This window comes from Moschus berezovskii, chromosome 7 (assembly GCF_049115385.1).
Source record: "Moschus berezovskii isolate FMDL1 chromosome 7, NW_MosBer_1.0, whole genome shotgun sequence".
NCBI classification, from domain to species: Eukaryota; Metazoa; Chordata; class Mammalia; order Artiodactyla; family Moschidae; genus Moschus; species Moschus berezovskii.
This window is the reverse complement of record NC_142466.1, coordinates 46,936,702-46,959,110: the sequence shown is the minus strand read 5'-3', so window position 1 is coordinate 46,959,110 and position 22,409 is coordinate 46,936,702. Positions and strand designations below refer to the sequence as shown.

Here is a 22,409-nt window from a genome sequence, read left to right as displayed (position 1 = left end):
AGATGGTAACTGGTTTCAGGTACAGCTAGATTCAGGAGTTCAAAAAATATCATGTTGTCCTGTTCTCTTTTTGTGTACCATCTCTGCACTCTTCTGTTATTTTCACTGTCAGGTGAGATGCTTCCATTGGTGATGAGACAGCTACCAGCACAGTTCAGGGTTTCCATTTCCCTGCTTCACACTCAGCAGAAAAGTTTCTATCTGCTGAGACCAGAGGGTGGAGCTTTAGTTGGGTTATAGGACCATGCCGTAATCAGCCTTGGGACTAAGGGAACATGATTATCTGATGGGCCAGACCAAAGCCACTCCTTTATCCCCACCCTCTTCCCCCAACTTCTGAATTATTATAGCTTGAACTGGGCCTAAAACAGACTGAGAGTGGGGAGGTATGTCGTTAATAGCAGGGACAATGGACATTGCGTGGTAATTACAACACATGTTTTGCCTTTTATCTATTATGCTCCTGAACTAGTTCATAAATGCACTCAGTGTGTACTCATAGCTAAGTTTTATTGAATTCATAGCATTATAGAAACATTTGAAGTTGTTTAGATAATAACCACATACTTTGAAAATAATTAAGTCATAAACTCCTTTACGGGCTTCCCAGGTGGCTCAGTGGTAAAGAATCTGCCTGCCATGCAGGGGACGTGGGTTCGATCCCTGGGTTGGGAAGATTCCCTGGAGAAAGAAATGGCAACCCACTCCAGTATTCTTACCTGGAAAATCCCAGGGACAGAGAAGCCTCGCAGGCTTCGTGATCCATGGGATCACAAAGAGTCGGACAGAACTGAGCACACACAGACAGCACAAACTACCTTAAAACCTGAGAGAGAACACATGTACACCTGGGGCAGATTCATGTCAATGTATGGCAAAACCAATACAATAATGTAATTAGCCTCCAATTAAAAAAAAAAAAACCTATAGGAATACAAAAAAAAAAAAAAAAAAAACCTGAGAGAGGAGAAAGAAAATTATACAAGGACCACAATTGAATTTTTGCTTTAAACTCTTAAGAATTATAAAAAAACAACCCTAGAACCCCCAAACCTAACCTATTTCTTGTGTCATATTTAGCAAGGAAAGTCTTAATGCTTTCCCCTTAAAATATCAGGAATAATGCAAGGATGTTCACTCTTAAACACTTCTATTCAGTATCTCACTGGAAGCCTGATCTAGTACAATGATAGAGTAAGAAAAAGAAATAATGAACTAGATTGGAGAGAAACGAAACTTACCCTATTCATAATGGCGTGATTTTCTACAAAGGAAATCCCAAGGAATCTATAGAATAACTCCTAAAACTAGTAAGTGATTTAGCAAGGTTGCAAGATACAAAGTTAATACCCCCGCAAGTTTGTTATTTCTATATACTAATAATGTACAATTGGAGATGGGACTTTTAAAATATTAATATTATTTGGAATAGCTTATATATCCAAAGAAATGTATGAATGGGATCTACAGTTGAACATTACAGGACACTGATGAAATTATAGACTTACATAAACAGACATACCTGTTCATAGATTGGAAGATACATCATAATGATTATGACAGTTCTTCTCAAATTGGCTTATAGCTTTAATGTAATTCAAGTTAAAAATCTCAGAAGTACTTTTTTAGATATATCAGACATCTACACTTACAGGGAAAAGCAAAGGAATAACAAAAACAAATTTGAAAAAGAAGAAATTTGGAAGAATTACACTATCCTATTTTAAGACAAGCATCAAGACATTGTAGTTTGGTGAAGGGATAGACACAAAGATCAATAAAATAGAATATAAATTCCAGAAGTAGACCCATACAAATATGCCCGATTGATTCTTGACAAAGACGAAAGAGGAGTCTTTTCAGCAAATAGTATTGGAACAACTAGACGTTCATATGCAAAAAAAAAAAAAGAATCTCTACCTATGTTATACAATGTTATACAAAATGAACCATGGAACAGAGATCTAAAAGAAGGAAAAAAGGACAGAATTCTCAGAATCACTGTGACCCACAGTTAGGAAAGAGTTCTTAGATACTCTGATCAAACAGAAAAGAAAAAAATTGATAAATTGGAGTTTATAAAAAAAAAGAACTTTGTTCTATGAAAGACACTGTTAAGAGAATGAACACAACAAATCATAAAGTTTTACACCTTAAGTATGTGCAATTTTAAATTGGTTATATTTCAGTAAAGCTGGGTGAGGGGAAAGAGACTGAACAGTCTACATACTAGGAAAAAATAATTGTGGATCATATAACCAGTATACCTGAACCTTTATTGGGAACATAATAAGAACTTTCAAAACTCAGTAGTCAGAAAGCAATCCAACTTTAAAAAACAGACACTTTACCAAAGAGGCTGTAATGTAAACACACAAAAAGATGTTCTGCATTATTGGCCATTAGGGAAATGTAAATGAAAATCACAATGAGACGGTGAAAAGAATTTTCTGTTTATTAAATTTTGTATCTATATGAAATGATGGATGTTCACTAAGCTTATTGTAGTAATCATCTCATAATGTGTATAAGTCAAATTGGAAATTTAAAAAAAAATACAATGAGAAGTCACTACATGCCTGGATGCTGATGCCATCGATACTCAATGTTGATGAAGACACAGAAACTTGTCCTCTTAAACATTGCTGGTGGGAAAGTAAAGTGGTATAGCAAGTCTAAAAAAAACAGGTTGGCAGTTTCCTGTGGCTCAAATGATAAAGAATCTGCCTGCCAATGCAGGAGACCCAGGTTTGATCCCTGGGTTCCCTGGAGAAGGAAAGAGCAACCCACTCCATTAATTCTTGCCTGGAGAATTCCAGGGACATAGGAGCTTGGCGGGCTTCAGTCCCTGGGGTCACAAAGAATTGGACATGACTGAGCAACTAACGCTAGAATTTAAATATATACTTACCATACGACCCAGCAATCTCACCCCTGGGTATATATATCCTTGAAAGAGAAAAAACTATGTTAGGTGAAAACTTGTTCACAATCTTTATAGCAGCTCTTATTCATAATCACCCCCAAACAGGAAGCAACCCAGATATCCTTCAGTGAATGAAAAAGTACTGTCCACCTATAAAGTGTGATCCATTCATCAAGAAAAAGGAGCATATTATTGATAGGCACAAAACATGGATGAATCGCAAAGGCATTATAATCAGTGAGCGTAACCAGTATTAAAAGGCTGTGTAGAGTATAACTTTATATATAAGACATTCTCAAAAAGAAAAAAAAAACATAGTTATGGAGAACAAATTAGAGATTGCCAGAGGTTAGGCTCAGGGTATGTGTGTGTTGTGCGTGTGTCTGTATTTATGTATCACTGTAAAGGTATAGCATGAGGGAGTTCTTTGGAGTGAAGGAACTGTTCTATACCCACATCCTAATTTTGATGGTGGTTGTAAGAATTTTAACACATGTTAAAAGTCATGGGACTGTGCTGTAAAAGTCAGCTTTGCTGTATAATAAATGCACACGCACACACACACCCTTAAGAGTCTGGCTGGTACAGACAGATCCAGTGTTTCAAGAGGTGTTCTATGTTTAAGTGCACAGAATTCCTTCTTTCTGGTGTCTTCATTCCTATGAAAAGCAAGCCTCCGTTGGACTGTTGCTGCCCTACTTTCCATGGAGGATATATGATTTAATTGTTTTTGGTACTTTGGGTGTGGAAGATAAGAGATCTTTGTTACTTCTCATCTACAGGGCCAGCCAGTTCCTTCCTGGTTATGTGAACACATATGTCACCTAAAGGAGTTTGGGAAGGCTTTCCTGACAGCTTTGAGCTGAGTTTTGAAGTGGAAGCGATGGTCAACAATTCAAGTAGGAAAACTGAGGGAGCAGCATGCACAGGCTCGGAGACCCGGGCACTGGGTAGAACTGGAACAGTGGGGTGAGGCTTGAGGCACGGCAGGACCAAGGAGCTTCGGTGCCAGCCTGTGATGGAAAACCATGAAAGGGCGTTAAGCAGAAAACTGACTCAGCCAGATTGCATCTTAGAAAGATCATTCTGGCTTTGGTTTAGAAGGTGAATTTGGAGGAGATAAGACCAGAAGCAGAGAGAAAGTTGATGAAATAGTCTTGGTGAGAAATGAGGCTGACCTGAACCAAGTCCGTGTCAGTGCAGATGGAAAGGAGACAGATGGATTTGAGAGTTGTTTCGTCAGTAGAATCAACAGAACTTTGTGACCATTTAGTGTGGGCCTGGGATGGGATGCTAAGTCGTCTAGAACGTCCCCAAAGTGCACCACTTTGGACCCAGGCTGCTTTGGCGTCTCAGCTGGGTCACTTACTTCTTGTGGACCCTGGGCAAGCAAATTCACTTCCCTGTGCCTCAGCCTGTCTCCCTCTCCGTGAGTTATGTCACAGAGTTGTGAAAATCAGTCAGAGTTAATTATGCTTCGACCAGCACCTGACCACAGCCTACACAGCCTTCCAAAAAATGTCTGTGATGACAACACCGTTTAGGGAAATAGGGAACTCTTCTAGGTGTCTATCTGTGTGTAACCAGTTACTCCCAAACTTAGTGGATTGAAATAACAATCATATTATTACCCCACATGGTTCTGGGAATTAATTGGACTCAAATAAGCAGGTCTCACTTGGGGTCTCTTTTGTGATCACAGGGAGATGATGGCTGGGCTGGAATCAGCTAAAGAGCCATCACTCATGTGTCTGCTGTCTGTAGGACTCAGACAGCTGTCTTCTTTCTCTTGCTCTCTTTCTCTCCCACCCTCCCTCCCGTGTGGTCTTTCCAACAGGGCAGCTTCAGGGTAGCTAGACTTTTTACCGGAGAAGGCAATGGCAAGCCACTCCAGTACTCTTGCCTAGAAAATCCCATGGATGGAGGAGCCTGGTAGGCTGCAGTCCATGGGGTCGCTAAGGGTCGGACACGACTTCACTTTCACTTTTCACTTTCACACATTGGAGAAGGAAATGGCAACCCACTCCAGTGTTCTTCCCTGGAGAATCCCAGGGACAGGGGAGCCTGGTGGGCTTCCGTCTATGGGGTCACAAAGAGTCGGACACGACTGAAGTGACTTAGCAGCAGCAGACTTTTTACATGGGATCTCAGGGCTTTAATTGAGTATCCCAAGAAAAGAGGTATCATCAGAAGCCATCCCTTTTCTAACCTGGCCCCAAGCTCCAGGCTGGTTCACTTCTGCTGCATTTTCTTTATTAAGGCAATTACAGAGGTCTACCCAGGCTTAAGGGAAGGGAACAAAGACCCCACCTCCTGATGGGAAGAGTGTCACATAACTAGTGGACCTACTTTAAAACCATGAGGTACCTAGGAAGAAAAGTGAGAAGTCTGGGAGAAGGAAAGATAAGTTTATTTTTACCATGTCGGGTCCCATGTTGAGGTATATCACTAGGTAGGGGTTCCCTAGAGGCCTTCAACTTGGGAGACAGAGTGAGCCAGCACAGAGGTGGAAATTGGATCTGTAAGAGCAGATCGGATCACCTGGGAGAGTGGGCAGCCCACGAAGAGGCCAGAATACAGACTTCTTGGGAAATACTGATAACTGTGGAGGGGAACATCCAGAGGTAGGGAGGTGGAGAGCTTACTGAGCCTGTCTGAGCTCCTCCAAACATCCATCTGGTTTTATCCCTAGGATGTTGCATCTGATAATTCTCTCTCTGAGTCACAGCATCTTCCTGGCAATAGAGGCATCTTTCCAGCCAGAATGTACCCTTGGACCACATTGAACATCATCTCCCCCATCCTACCAGGCAGCCGGTGTCAGAATCTCTTGCCTTCCCTCCCTGCAAGGCCAGGCAGTGCATGCAGGGCACCCAGTATTCTGATTGCTTCTGTGCTGTACATTTTTAGTATGGGGCAAGGAATTAGATTGCTGGGAGAAATATCAATAACCTCAGATATGCAGATGACACTACCCTTATGGCAGAAAGTGAAGAGGAACTCAAAAGCCTCTTGATGAAAGTGAAAGAGGAGAGTAAAAAGGTTGGCTTGAAGCTCAACATTCAGAAAACAAAATCATGGCATCTGGTCCCATCACTTCATGGGAAATAGATGGAAAAACAGTGGAAACAGTGTCAGACTTTGTTTTTTTGGGCTCCAAAATCTCTGCAGATGCTGATTGCAGCCATGAAATTAAAAGATGCTTGCTCCTTGGAAGGAAAGTTATGACCAACCTTGATAGTATATTAAAAAGCATAGACATTACTTTGCCAACAAAGGTCCGTCTAGTCAAGGCAATGGTTTTTCCCGTGGTCATGTATGGATGTGAGAGTTGGACTGTGAAGAAAGCTGATCGCCGAAGAATCGATGCTTTTGAACTGTGGTGTTGGAGAAGACTCTTGAGAGTCCCTTATACTGCAAGGAGATCCAACCAGTCCATTCTAAAGGAGATCAATCCTGGATGTTCATTGGAGGGACTGATGCTGAAGCTGAAGCTGCAATACTTTGGCCACCTCATGCGACGAGTTGACTCACTGGAAAAGACTCTGATGCTGGGAAAGGTTGGGGGCGGGAGGAGAAGGGGACGACAGAGAATGAGATGGCTGGATGGCATCACCGACTCTGTGGACATGAGTTTGAGTGTACTCCGGGAGTTGGTGATGGACAGGGAGGCCTGGCGTGCTGTGATTCATGGGGTCGCGGAGAGTCGGACACGACTGAGCGACTGAACTGAACTGAACTGAAGGAATTAGATCCTCCTCCCTCCTTCCAGTCCGCTGTTTTCCCTGAACTAAAAGAGTACTTAACCAGGTTGTTAGGAGAGCCACTTCTCTTCAACCTTCTAAAAATGTTTCTGAATTCAAGCCACGTCACTATGTGGCCTTCAGTTCCAGATCTTTTTAGAGAACCACACTGGTACTAGGGCTCACCCACTTGCCCTTTTGAGTTGCCACAAGGAAAAAGGGAGTGTCTTGAGATTCTACAAAAGAGTAAGGTTCCAAATCAGATATATCTGACTTCAGAGCTGAGCCCTTCACCCCAGGCATCCCTCCAAAAGACACCAGTATACAGCAGCCCTGAGCAGCCTGAGCATCTGGACAGGTGAATTGGTTCCTGCCAGATCGCACTCCTGTCTGGTTGGCTTAGTTTAAGCAAGCAAGTGAAGTAAGACAAGGCTTGCGATGGGGATGTGGCAGTCAGGATGGCTTCTTTTGACCTCCTCCTTTCTCTGGGAAACAGATGAATTAACAAACTCATTCATACTCTCACCCAAGCTCTGCAAGGAACCACCACCATCATCCAGCCAAACCTTTCCCTGGCCCATGTCATGGATCTGGGATTCTCATTCTTCTTCAGCCTTCTCTCTTTCCCACACATCATGGAACTCCTTTCCCATCCCCCAAGTCTGGCATGGCTTCACTTTCCTTTCCAAGAACAGCCTCCTAGCTACTTATCTCCCTGTTCTAATCCATCCTGCACATCTCAGCCCCTACATACCTCAGCCAGCTTTATCACCAATCCAGGCCCAGCTTATGCAAACATGTTCAGTGGCTATTCATTGTCTCTGCTAACAGCTAATCTTGCTGTACTACTTTATATTGTAACACATGGTTTATCTCACTTACCCCTCACAGTGACCTGGTTTATATGAAGGGACCTAAGGGTCAGAGAAGTATAAATTCTCCTCCGTGGTATTCTAGGCCTTTCGTGGTATGCCCCAACTTAGGTTTCTCATCTCAGCTCTCTATTAACTACCTGTCAAGCACCAGCCAGACCACTGACCAAACACATTCTTATAACATCTTCATGGAGGGAGCTGTGCGTTGGGGTCAGACAGACCTGGTCTTGGGGCTGGCCATGTGACTGTGGGCAAGTTTTCTGACCTTCCTTGTATGAATTCACTGTGCTGCACCATTTTATATAGGGTACTTAGATTTTGGTATCTGCAGGGGCTCCTGGAATCACTCCCCTTTAGTTAAACTAAGACAAGGACAGCTGTGGATTGTCTGTATTTTGAAGGCTTGTTAGAGTAGATGACTGTAAAGGTGATTAGGCAGAAGACTTGACGCGTATTAGTTTCTTCTTCCCCGATTCTTCTGTCCTTGGGTGTTTCTACCACTCTTCTCCTTCCTCAATAGTACCTGCCTTTTGAATTCCTGTTCTCATTTGGAAGGTGCATCTGAACCTCTCCCTTTCTTATTCCAGCCTGAGAATTTCAAGAAAGCTTTGAATTTCTACAAACTCTGTAGACCATCAGACTCTCCTAGGCTGTCATCACTGTGCGTGTCCTGTCCTGCCTACTAGAATGTAGGTTCTCGATGGCAGGGGGCAACATTCTCACTTTGCCCTCTCTGCCTGTGGTACAGAGAGAAGCTAGTCAGATAACACTTGCCAGATTCACTCAAGATCACCGGAGGCTGTATGAGATCATCATAATCATTTCCTGGTCCCTGTGGTGTTTGCCTTCCTCTGAGCACGTGGCTTTCCCTCTTGTGTTTTGTCATGTTCCTGTACTGTCTTACGTGGAAAAAACAATGAAAGATGACAACTTTAGAGGAAGTTGGCTTGAAGAGGTATTTGGTGTGACCTCACAGAGTTTAACGATTGTCTTTACGCTTTTGTTGACATTTAAAAATTGAGTGGTTTCACACAATGACCCAGATTCTTAGTTTCTCTAAGAAAAATGAAGGCGATGAGGCCACCCTGGACCCTCACTTTCCTGTGACACACCTTGACTGGAGCTGTCAGGAGCCCCACAGGCCTCCTCCTTGCACTTCTGCCCTGACTCTCGTCCTTGGATGTTTACAATCTTCGATTTAAACTGTGAAAAATCATTAAAGTATATTTAAACTCTAAGAACAGAGTAGTTACTCTTTTTGACTTTTATAGCAGGTGGCAAAGTTTCTGTTGTTTCCCAGATGGTGAAAAGGTTACTCTTTTATTAAATAGGTTTTGTGAGCGTCTCTGTGCTCTCCATCTGCAGACGTCTTCCGTTATTTAGAATCTGTAGTGACAGAAGCCTCAAGGCCCATTACAACACCAACCACCTGTCAGTGCAATGTGTGGCTTCTTTCAGATGAAAGAGTCATCACCTTCATTCTTTGCAGCAGGAACAAGTGAAAAATATCCAACTCCTCTGCTTTCACAGTCACCTTTTGACACTGATCCCTCTGCTCCCCAAAGAGAAAGGCAGAAGCAACAGGGAAGGTCCACCCTCCCTGAAGGGAGATAGAGGAAGAAGAAGAGAACTCTCTCACTTTACACTTTATCCCATTTAACCCTTACCCTATGTTTCTGAGTCAACTATCATTCCTTGTCTGATGAGAAAACTAAGGCACAAAGAGGCAACTGTTTACCCTCTGTCCCAGAGCCAGGAAATAAGTGATGAGCAGAGTTTGGACATGTCACATTCTTTCTGTTCTGTCTACCTTAGGATCTTCACCCTTTCTCACCATGTTTCTGAGACTGGTATTTGTATAATTTGTTAGTTGGAAGACAATCAAGAGCTGAGTGAAGTAAACAAAGCTTGAGCTTCTGCCTGCTTGAAATAAGTTTCTATTCAGCCCTCCACTGGGAGTGTGTCTTTAAGCCTCCTAACTTTCCACCATTAATAGCTCTATAATTTGAGTGGTCTTCAAGGAAATTGGAGCAATAAAGAATAATATGGTAACTACACTATGAAATAGGATGCATGACTTTGGATGAGATCAAAGTGCTTCCTACATATATTTTCTCCTTTGGTTCTCACAACATTTCTGATGTACCTTTGCTGAAGTATATACTTCAAGCGCTTCAGTGAAGCAGCCAAAATCAAAGACATTAAGTGACAGCTAAGTATGTGGTAGAAATGGAATTGAAATCTGGATTCGTGACTCCTCTTTCCATTATACGCCTGCTTGGTTTTCCCTTGTGCCGGAGAGAGCCCAAGCGTGTTTTAAAGCTCTGTTCTCTCTCCTTTTGTTGCTGCTACTATCTCTGTTGTTACTCAGTCACAGCTGACACCGAGCCTTCCTGCAGGGGGTGGAGCTAAATCATCTGAATTTATCATTCCCCTTAACACTGGGAACCACATGATGTAGCTACTGTTGCTATGTCTGTTTGACTGGTGAAGACACTACATATTCAGTTCAGTTCAGTCGCTCAGTCGTGACCGACTCTTTGTGACCCCATGAATCACAGCCAGGCCTCCCTGTCCATCACCAACTCCCGGAGTTCACTCAAACTCACGTCCATTGAGTCGGTGATGCCATCCAGCCATCTCATTCTCTGTCGTCCCCTTCTCCTCCCGCCCCCAATCCCTCCCAGCATCAGAGTCTTTTCCAGTGAGTCAACTCCTCGCATGAGGTGGCCAAAGTATTGGAGTTTCAGCTTCAGCATCAGTCCTTCCAATGAACACTACATATTCAATTCAGTTCAGTTCAGTTCAGTCGCTCAGTCGTGTCCGACTCTCCGCGACCCCATGAATCACAGCACGCCAGGCCTCCCTGTCCATCACCAACTCCCGGAGTACACTCAAACTCATGTCCACAGAGTCGGTGATGCCATCCAGCCATCTCATTCTCCGTCGTCCCCTTCTCCTCCCGCCCCCAACCTTTCCCAGCATCAGAGTCTTTTCCAGTGAGTCAACTCGCCGCATGAGGTGGCCAAAGTATTGCAGTTTCAGCTTCAGCATCAGTCCCTCCAATGAACATCCAGGATTGATCTCCTTTAGAATGGACTGGTTGGATCTCCTTGCAGTATAAGGGACTCTCAAGAGTCTTCTCCAACACCACAGTTCAAAAGCATCGATTCTTCGGCGATCAGCTTTCTTCACAGTCCAACTCTCACATCCATACATGACCACGGGAAAAACCATTGCCTTGACTAGACGGACCTTGGTTGGCAAAGTAATGTCTCTGCTTTTTAATATACTATCAAGGTTGGTCATAACTTTCCTTCCAAGGAGCAAGCGTCTTTTAATTTCATGGCTGCAATCAGCATCTGCAGTGATTTTGGAGCCCAAAAAAACAAAGTCTGACACTGTTTCCACTGTTTTTCCATCTATTTCCCATGAAGTGATGGGACCGGATGCCATGATCTTTGTTTTCTGAATGTTGAGCTTCAAGCCAACCTTTTCACTCTCCTCTTTCACTTTCATCAAGAGGCTTTTGAGTTCCTCTTCACTTTCTGCCATAAGGGTAGTGTCATCTGCATATCTGAGGTTATTGATATTTCTCCCGGCAATCTTGATTCCAGCTTGTGCTTCTTCCAGCCCAGCGTTCCTCATGATGTACTCTGCATATAAGTTAAATAAGCAAGGTGACAATATACAACCTTGACGTACACCTTTTCCTATTTGGAACCAGTCTGTTGTTCCATGTCCAGTTCTGACTTTTGCTTCCTGACCTGCATACAGGTTTCTCAAGAGGCAGGTCAGGTGGTCTGGGATTCCCATCTCTTTCAGAATGTTCCACAGTTTATTGTGATCCACACAGTCAAAGGCTTTGGCATAGTCAATGAAGCAGAAATAGATGTTTTTCTGAAACTCTCTTGCTTTCTCCATGATCCAGCGGATGTTGGCAATTTGATCTCTGGTGCCTCTGCCTTTTCTAAAACCTGCTTGAACATCTGGGAGTTCACGGTTTACATACTGCTGAAGCCTGGCTTGGAGAATTTTGAGCATGACTTTACTAGCGTGTGAGATGAGTGCAATTGTGCGGTAGTTTGAGCATTCTTTGGCATTGCCTTTCTTTGGGATTGGAATGAAGACTGACCTCTTCCAGTCCTGTGGCCACTGCTGAGTTTTATATTAGTGAGGTTAAATAGATTCCCTAAGGTCCTCCAACCTAGTACCTGTTGGAGCAGACTAAACTGCAGACCTGGACGACACGTGGAAGTTTCCAAAGGGACTTGTATTTTCTCCTAGACTATAAACCACATGAGGACCAGAACCACAAGTGTATCCTCTCTGCTGCTGCTGCTAAGTCGCTTCAGTCGTGTCCGACTCTGTGCGACCCCATAGACGGCAGCCCACCAGGCTCCTCCGTCCCTGGGATTCTCCAGGCAAGAACACTGGAGTGGGTGTATCCTCTCTAGAGTTTAGCAAACGGACGTTGTGCAGCAGGGTCTCTAGTCAAATGAATTAGTGACCGCTAACTTTGATTTTTCTTTTCCTACAGAGATTGTCAGGTCATATTGTTCTCAGATTAATCCTGGTTTTCTGTTGGTTGTTTTGATTGATTTTTATGCCCTGTAATTAAAAAAATAAGCTCTCACACGTCTCCTTTGTGGGCTATGAATTACAATCTGTAATCACAACTTTTCTTTCAATTGATCATCTTCTTTCTGAGCTGTTAATAAACATGTCTGGCATCACATGGGTTTTTAAATTTGTCTTTCCAGATGGTAAGGCCTTCAGATCTGATAATCTCATCCATATCATACTAAGTGAAAGCTTGAACAAAATGCCATATCTTTGGCAGTCTTTGTTCTGATAGTATGATAACTAAAAGGAAAAAAGAATCTCCATGTGTTTTTGTCTTCTCTCTCACCCCAGGGAAACACCCAATCAAAATGGAAATGACTCACACTTAGTATCACCTGCCTTTCTCTTTTTTTGTTTTTTAAATCAATTCACTTTGAGAGTATATGCTTTTTCTAATTGAGGTAAAATTCATATAACATAAAAGTTACATTTAAGATATACCATTTAGTGGTTTTTGGTATATTCAATGTACAGCCATCACCACTAATTTCAGAACACTTTCAATCACACCCCCTGAAATCTCATGCCTATTAGCAGTCAGTCCCTATCACTCACCCCCATCCTATGGCAGCCACTAATCTGCTTTCGGTCTCTTGCTTATTCTGGACATTTCATGTGAATGGAATTATATAGTATGTGGCCTTTTGTGTCTGGATTCTTTCACTGAGCTTAAAGTTTTCAAGGTTCATCCATGCTATGGCATGTATTAGTACTTCACACTCTTTTGTAGCTGAATAATGTTCCAGGGTATGAACACACTACATCTTGTTTATCCAGTATTAAGTTAATAGATCGTTATTGTTTTTCACTTCTTGGCTATTATGATTAATGTTGCTATGAATGTTTCATGTACAAGTTCTTTTGCAAAGGTATGTTTCCAATTCCCTTCTACCTAGAAGAATTGCCTAGGTCAGCTGTAACACTGCTGGGCCATATGGTAACAGTACATTTAACTTTTTGAGGAACTGTCAAATAATTTTCCATGGGGGCTGTACCATTTTACATTCATGCAATGTGAGTGAATTCTAGTTTCTTTACATCTTCACCAACATATGTTATTTTCTGTTTGCTTTTTATAACCATTCTAACAAATGTTGTTCTTTGTGGTTTTGATTTATAGTTCCCTGATGAGTAATGACCAGGGAGAAGGCAATGGCAACCACTCCAGTACTCTTGCCTGGAAAATCCCATGGGTGGAGGAGCCTGGTAGGCTGTAGTCCATGGGGTCTCGAAGAGTCGGACACGAATGAGCAACTTCACTTTCACTTTTCACTTTCATGCATTGGAGAAGGAAATGGCAGCCCACTCCAGTGTTCTTGCCTGGAGAATCCCAGAGACGGTGGAGCCTGGTGGGCTACCATCTATGGGGTCACACAGAGTCGGACACAACTGAAGTGACTTAGCAGCAACAATGAGTAATGAGAAGGAAATGGCAACCCACTCCAGTACTCTTGCTTGGAGACTCTCATGGAGGGAGGAGCCTGGTGGGCTACAGTCCATGGGGTCCCTAAGAGTCGGACACGACTGAGCGACTTCACTTTTGCTAATGAGTAATGATGTTGAACATCTTTTCATGTGCTTATTGTTCATCTGTATATTTTTCTTTGGAGAAATATCTATTTAAATCTTTTACCCATTTTTAAAAATTGAGGTTGTCTTTTTGTTTTGAGTTGTAACAGTTCTTTATATATCCCAGGTAGTAGATCCTTACCAGATACATAATTTGCATATCTGCCTTTCTCTTTTTTTAATTTTACTTTTTTTTAGCTGTACTGGGTCTTTGTTGCTGCACACAGGCTTTCTCTAGTTGCTGTTCTCAGGCTTGAGGATGTGGGCTTCAGTAGTTGTGGCACATGGGCTTAGTTGCCCCACAGCATGTGGAAGCTTCCTGGACCAGGGATTGAACCCACGTGCCCTGCATTGGCAAGCAGATTCTTAACCACTGGACCACCAGGGAAGTCCCACATATCAACCTTTCTTGACTTGATTATAAAGCAAAAGTTTTCAAGAACATTTGTGTTTTGTTTTCATATTGTGAAGTTTGGTGGTCTCTACCAGGCCATACCTCACTTTTAACTGTTGGTATTTGGAAGGCCACCAGAACATTCCTGAAAAATGAGGATTGGGGTGAGAAGGAAGCACTTTGTTCTCTGTGGGTTTTGCCATTAGGGTTGTGCATTAATCCCCCTCCTGCCTTGAGGAAAGCCATGGTCGCCATAATGGAATGTTCCCTGGAGCTGAGGATGCATGTAGGGGCAGAAGCTTGAGGGTTTAATGGCATTTTTATCCATAAAAATGGACATATTGTTTCTGCTTTAGACTCAGGTTGTCTTTTGCTCTCAAAGAAAAACTCAAGGGCAGATGAGCCGCCATACCCCCATCAGCCATCATTAGGGCTCATTTCTTGTAGTCAAGATGAGTTTGCCAGTGTGAGCTGGCTTCACAGGAAGCTTTTCCTCCAGCGTTGAAGAAGGTGGCTAAGTGAGAAACCGGCAGTCGGCAGGAACAGTTTTGTGTGTTCAGGGCCTTTGCACAGGAGCAGCTCCACTTGCACGTGTGTTGGGCTTGAGGCCACCAGCAAGGTCCTTCTCTCTATCAGGTTGGATTCTGCAGGTTACTACCTGCAGATTCTGCCATTACTGAAGGTCCCGTGGAGGCCCTTGCCAGGCTCACTTACGTCTTTGTTACTCAAGGCATGCAATCTGCCTTCTGACAAAATCCCTGGGTGAGTGTACGCACAGGGAAGTTGAAGAAAAGCAGGTCTTCAGTTCCCAGTCTCCCTGTTGGCTGCTCACCTCCCGTGGTTACTCGGCCTCTGTGTCTGAACAGCCCTCCGCCTCCATTCCATGGCTCCATGGATTGGCCTGTGGGATGCTGATGCGAGCTGTACTGGCTGTGGCTTCCTTTCCTTGCTGGATGAAGAAAGATAAGTAGCATTTCCCTGAAGTGCTCTCAGACATAAACATTTCCACAGAAATCCTGAAATTGTTCTCTCTCTGTGTTTACTCTTGAGCCTTCTTCACTCTTCTCCTCCATCTGCCCTGCCTTCCTGTGTGTTCCCATAGCTCCAGCTCCCACCTTGCATCATTAGTTCTTAGGCCACCTGGATTCCCCCTCTGCTGAGTTGCATCTGTGATTGGCTCTCTTTAGACTGCGAACTTCTTGAGGGAAAGGGTCTTATACCGTCCATTTTTATATCTTTACTACCACTACTGGACCTAACATCCTTTGGACAGTAAATATTTGCAGAATTTAATTAGGTGGTTTAAAATCACAATAAAAATTATTTTGGAAGAATCAAGAATTTCAAATGCCTTTTCTTCTGGTGCTACCCAGATCCTGAGACTTTTATTTCAGTGATGTCCAGTGCTATTGAAATGAACAGACATTTCATTGAATGCATTTCATGGGTTCTTTAGGTGTCATTATTTTAACCCTAAAGTTTTTTTTCATTAATATTTCACTACCAAAATAAACACTGTAGACTAAGGGAAGAACTTTGTAAATTTAGTCACACTAAAAATATGTTATGTGATTCTCTCCCCTCAACCCCTGACCCTACCGCTTGAGCTCTGTGACCATGACTCACCTATGAGAGCCACAACCATTTTGAGGATTTCATGAGAAAACCTAGGAGTATATAACCTAGAATAATAGTTAACATTTTTTGAATACTTATTATATGAGCCAGGCACTGTTTCCTCTGAGCACTTTTTGTATAGTCTCATTTTTAAATCTCCCAGTGACTCTGAGATTGATATTTTACTATGCCTACTGGAACAGGTGGGGAAACAGAGGCACAGGCAGCACGATCAGTATTTTGCCTGAAATTCCACAGCTAATAAAATGGTGACTCCAGGATCTGAACACAGATAGTCTGACTACAAAGCCTGCCTCCTAAACAGTTGGTGCTGAGTTAGTTTCTTCCCTCAAAATGTCTCATGTGATTTAATATGCCTCATTTCCCCAGTGGCTTAGACGGTAAAGAATCTGCCTTCAATGCTGGAGTCCCGGGTTTGATCCCTGGGTTGAGAAGATCCCCTGGAGAAGGGAATGGCTACCCACTCCACTATTCTTGCTTAGAGAATTCCATGAACAGAGGAGCCTGGTGGGCTATAGCCCATGGGGTCCCAAAGAGTTGGACATGACTGAGAGACTAACATGCATTTCATCATGTAAAGGTCCCCTGATTCTGCATTACTCTTATCTCTATTTTCCCACTGTCCAGTGTGTTGCAGGAATAGGTGGTCTGTAAACGATTTGGGGTTAATTGGTCCCACAAGATTACATAGTAGTTCTTGGAAGAGCAATAATTTAGTGTCAGTATACCAGGTCTTTAGTATAGCAAGAACTTTACTGTATATGGTAGAACTTTCAACTTTAATCTCCACTCACTCCTTTATCCATCTTAAAACAGACCTGTTGGAAAGGGTAAGGAATAAATAATTGATGGTAGCATCTAGTAATATGGTAGCTGAGCTAATGTGGATGAATCCTGCCATCCCAGACACATAGAAATATAATACCCTTCTCCAAATTACTGTGTGACCCAAACTCAAAAGAAAGAAAGACAAATTCCCATGTACCAGAAATAAAAGGGAACACAAAGCCTGAAGTGTAAACAAAACCTGACAGTAAGGTCTAAAGCCAATTATAGCCCTTGGGGGATAGGGGTTCTAATATCCACATAGAGAAGAGATAAAATCTTGGCCCGTACAGATGAAGGAGTAGTATCATTCCTCTTTGTAAAGCCTAAAACATCAAAATGTGGTCCTACCCTTGGAAAGAAGGGGCTTCCCTTGTGGCTCAGCTGGTAAAGAATCTGCCTGCAATGTGGGAGACTTGGATTCGATCCCTGGGTTGGGAAGATCCCCTGGAGAAGGGAAAGGCTACCCACTCCAGTATTATGGCCTAGAGAATTCCACGGACTGTATAGTCCATGTGGTCACAAAGAGTCGGACACAACTGAGGGACTTTCACTTCACTTTGCTTTTAAAGACCAGAAAATGTTTACCCTGTGACCCAGGGAAGCCTCAAGAAAGCTGCCTTCTGCCCATGTCTAAAAGTAAAGAGGAAGAGAGGCACCCATGAGAAAATTAAAACTCAGATATATACTTACCTGGTTGTGTGATCTAAATTTACACCAGCACAGAATATAGGAGGACTTTCCTTGTGACCTTAAAGCTCCTAAACTCCCAGGAGAAACAGGTATCCTGTTATGTATAGGGACAATTTCACAACCATGGAAAGCAAACCCCCTTCCCAAAAGACAAATCTACAGTCAAAAATTACAAATCACACATGGAAATGACACAAGCAAGAGAATACAAAAACTGGACATGATGTAACAGTCTGAAAGAGTATGTAGTAAATATGTTTAACATGATTAAAAAAGAAACGGAAGAGAAAATAGAAAACAGAAAAATGATACTGTGAAAAGGATACAGTAACTTCCAGAAATGAAACTTAGAGACATGGAATTGAAGACTCAGTGGGGAGTTCCCTGGTGTGCAGGGGTTAATAGTCAGCCGCCCGTTGTTCTGGCTGAGCCTTGAGAAAATCACCATGGGGAAAGAATAAAAGCAAAATATAGCAATACAGCATAACCCAAGTAAAAATACATTGGGTTGATTAGTTGGGGTTGTCATACCCTGCTAAGTGAAGGAAAAACATAGTGTGGACCTTGGAACGCTGGGTCAGCGCAAGTTCAGAACGCTGCTTGTGCACACACTAAGATGTTTTCCCAAGGCATATGCAGGTCTATGACCTCCAGCTAGGTGATAGCCCTTGTACAAGAAAATAGCAAAGATAGTTTAAAGTAATCAATAAAATGGGAGACATGACTAGGGACACAGGAGGCTGACTTCAATGTAGCACAACAGATACTTTCTGCTTGCCAAGACACTAAGTTAAAGTGATGTGGCTCCGAGGAACAGGGCTTTTGATCCAAGAGGTCTTGAGTCTGCTGATCCCAAACTTTAATTCTGTCTCTAGTTTCTTTTTCCCAAACTGTACGTTGACTGCTTTCGATCGCTACCTGCTGCACTGGGTGCAGCACTTGTGGCCTAGTGTTTAGGATTCCAGGCTTTCACTGCTGTGTCCTGAGTCCATGGTTGGCAAAATGAGATATAGGACCCCCAAACAAACTACTTGGCCAGCTCAGTAGCATATGAAAAATGAAAACAATTTCACTTTACATACATTTGAGTTGATGAGATTGTGGGTAAATTTTTAACACTTTTGGTTTCCAGTACAGTTGTTAGAATATTGCTTATGCAGTAAATGTATTTTTCAAGGCTTGAAAATAAAAGTTTTATAGACATGGGGTATCTGTGTTTTGTGTCAGAGTTCGTGTAAAGAGCTTATATTGTTGAAGCTCCTCAGCTCCAAAGGGAAAGATGAGAAAAGGGGGCAGGTTTATTTCAGTGGAAGTATAGGGTAGAGAAACTGTCCTCCTCTCTATTCAGAGTATGCATGTTGCCGTTTAGTCACTAAGTCCAACTCTTTTGTGACCCATGGACTGTAGCCTGCCAGCCTCCTCTGTCCATGGGATTTCCCAGGCAAGAATACTGGAATGGGTTGCCATTTTCTTCTCCAGGAGATCTTCTCAACCCAGGGATAGAACCTGCATCTCCTGCCTTGACAGGCATGTTCCTTACCACTGAGCCACCCACCAGGGAGGCTCAGTGTATGCCAAGCCATTTGTTAATAACTTCATTCATCCCATACTTTTTATTTTCTGGTTATCAACACTCAGATTAGCTCCCGAGGGGCTTAATCTAGCGCTTAAAATAGTACATAACATGACAACATGGCTAGATAACTATTTCAGTGGTAATTAAAAATGTATTTTCCTTTGCCAATAGTTCTTGTTTAATCAAGACAGATTCAATCTGTGAACCAGAGAACTATTCTGGGGCTTTGATTAAAAACCACTGAAGATTTTAATCTCTTTTCTGCAAATACCCTAAAACAGGAACAATGCTGTTTTTATAAATCTGAATCAAATACAATTCAGCTACTATCCCCAGATTAATTTTTATAACTATGAAGAACACATGTGCATAAGAACAAAGATTGGGTAGTGCCCCTGTGAAGTGAGAAGGGAGAGCATGAAGCCCCTGTGAACTCTGGGTGGTATCTTTCAGTTGATGTTTCAGAGGCCACACTGGCTTCCCCAAGGACTCACTCTTGGCTGGGAGTGGATTTCCACAAGTGCCTTAGATTGTGGACAAATCAGGCTTCACAGCCACTGATTCAGCTGCCAGATCCTGGACTGAGGAGGAAAGGCCCTCCCTCCACCCCTGCTAGCCACCCAGGCGGTGTATGTTGCCGGAAGAAGAGCACGGGACCTGTGCCTCATGCCCTCAGCCCCCAGCTGCCCCCTGCCCCTCCTTCCTCGCCATACACTGATGCCTGGCAGCTCTAGCAAACTGCTCCCATTCTTTGTTGAAAGGGCCGTGGTGAGATTTTGCTTCTTTTTGTTTGTTTAAAATTAAAAGTAGTTGTTTTCTTCTGCTGGACAGTATTTAATAGGGCATGATGTTGAGTTATCTGCTAGATTGCAGTACTGAAAAAAAAAAAAAACGTGCATAAGAAGAAAGTTTGGGTATGACCTGGGAAATGGTGAGGGGAAAGGAGTGGATAGGTTGGTGCAATTAATTATTTATGACCGTTTATTTTGATCTCCAGAATTATTTCATAAACAATATTTTTTAGATAAACTTTGCAGGAAAACAAATCATCCCATTACCTCCAAAACAGGGCTGCTAGACTGGCAATTGTTGTTTGAGACGACATGGGCATGAAGCAATGACATCCTGTGTATCTTTTCTATTTAAAAAAAAAATTATTTTTGTCTGTGCTGGGTCTTTGGTGCTGCATGTGGGCTTTCTCTCATTATGGAACACGGGCTGCACACTGCGGTGGCTTCTTGTTGCAGAGCACGGGTTCTAGGATGTACAGGCTCAGTAGCTGTAGTACATGGGCTTGCTCCGCAGCATGTGGGATCTTCTTGGACAAGGAGTGGAACCCATCACCCCTGCATTGGCAGGCAGATTCTTAACCACTGGACCCCCAGAGAAGTCCATATCTTCTGTTTTAAGCTTAAGGTTTTAAACTGGAAGAAGAAATTTCTAGCTATGGTCTTGTTTTCGTCCCTAGTTTCTCCCTTCCTCATTTTACCAATGTATTTACATTTCAAGTAAAAGACATGGCCAGCTCTCCAGGTTTTATAATCGTATTTTAAAAAAGAGGACACTAAGGCTCAGAGATGATCACAGCATCTTGGCCCTCTGAAGGCACCTTTGAGGGCAGCTCTTTTGCCCTATCTCCAATCCCACCACTAGACAACAGGAGAAGTTAAAGTCATGACCCAAGTTATGTACTTTGTAGGTGATGGAACCAGAACTCGATCCTGCACTCCTAACACCATATACTTCCCAACCATCTTGGTACCTGCTTGGGATCTTCCTGCCTGTGTGGGGAAAAGCAGCCTAAGAATGAGTTCCTGGTAATTAAAGGGCTATAGCCATCTGGGTAACAATTGTACCTTTGGGCTTACTTCCTGGACCTGCTGAAGGCCTCTGTATAGATATGCCATTCAGGAAGGTTCTTGAGCTTCATCTTTCCTGGTTCTGGGAGTGGCCCTACCATGTGCATCTGACCTGTGTACCCCTGGGTGGGCACTTAATCCCAGTAGCCCTTGGCTATGGATAAACTTCTCCATGTTCCTTCATCCATTCCAAGATTCTGACTCTGGAAAAGGGTAGGGAAGGATGTGCATTGTGAGATCCTGGCTTCATCTTGGAACCTGGCAAATCTTCCAGTGATTTTTCTCTTATCCTGCATCTCATTTTTCCAGATGTGTTTGAGACCAAGGTGTCGCACATCCATTCGTAAATGTTAACTCCCGGCTGAGGTCATTCACGAGGGTCCTGGGATGACATCTCTGGCCCAGAGAGAATCTCCCAACTGCTTTTCCAAGTCTTGGTTGGTGTTTGTATTCTCCTTTCAGTCAAAAAATATTGGAATATAATTTGTGATACTCAACTTGAAGAACAAGCTTGATAGAAAGCTTTCATTACCAAATACAGTAACTTATTCATTGTGCTTGTCACCTTTGATTGCTTTTAAACGACTCCTTGTGGAGACTTTTTTATCTCTACCATTAAAAACCCATATCTGGTTAAAGGCTGAAAAATAGCAACTTTCTAACTGCCTTGCATTCATTCGGGGTGGAGATGATGAGAGGCACAGTTAATCATTGGTAATATAAACCCTAAGATTGGAGTACATGGGTTCTTTTGCTACCCAACAGAGTGCTCTTGTGGCTGGTTTTTAAGCACAGACACATCTCCTTTATTTTTACATACAGAGCTTTCTTTGACATACAAGCCAAATTTTCACTTGAAGCAACCTGAATATTAAGAGAGTATCTGGTTTTTCTGTTGGTTTGTTTAAAGCACTGAGCATCACAGAGCATCCTCACAGAACAATATATTTACGTTCCATATAGAAGTAGTAAGCACAACATGCTTTTAATATTTGCTTAAAATATTTTGAATCCTTGGTGTTCTTAACCATTCTGGAGTCTCTAACACTTAAGTTTTGAAATCTGTATCAAAAAGGATCAAAAATACAGAGGCTTTTTTGTTTGTTTGCTTTAGCTGCAATTTCAAAAATGTTTACATGTATATGTTTGCTCCGAAAATAATTTACAATGGCTGATCAGAAATCCATTCAGTAATGTATGTACAAAATAGAGACAAGGCAAAGGCGGAATATGTAGGAAAATAAAAGCTAAAAATAAGGTTACTTACCTAATGTAACTTATAAATGTTTCGTATAAGGTTACTTATGGGCTTCCCTGGTGGCTCAGATGATAAACAATCTGCCTGCAATGTGGAAGACCTGGGTTCAATCTTTGGGTTGGGAAGATCCCCTGGAAAAGGGCATGGCAACCCACTCTAGTATTCTTGCCTGGAGAATCCCCATGGACAGAGGAGCCTGGCAGACTAGTCCATGGGGTCGCAGAGAGTCAGACACGGCTAAGCGACTAAGCACTATACAGCACAGCACAGCGGGCATGAGAAGTATACCAGGATTTAAATGAAAACTCTACTGTTGAGTATAATTCACATCTCTTCATTTGCTCTAGCATTCTTAACTGTACCCAGATAACTCTAAATTTTCACATACTAATTATTTGCATTTGCAAATTAACATATCCAGTTATAT

At 42.6% G+C, this 22,409-nt stretch overlaps 1 protein-coding gene across 1 annotated transcript in view; it reads left to right on the top strand.

The window, feature by feature from the left end:
* Nucleotides 1-22,409, top strand: part of SLC1A1 (solute carrier family 1 member 1) — a 77,951-nt gene that overhangs the window by 15,790 nt on the left and 39,752 nt on the right. The window lies entirely within an intron of this gene.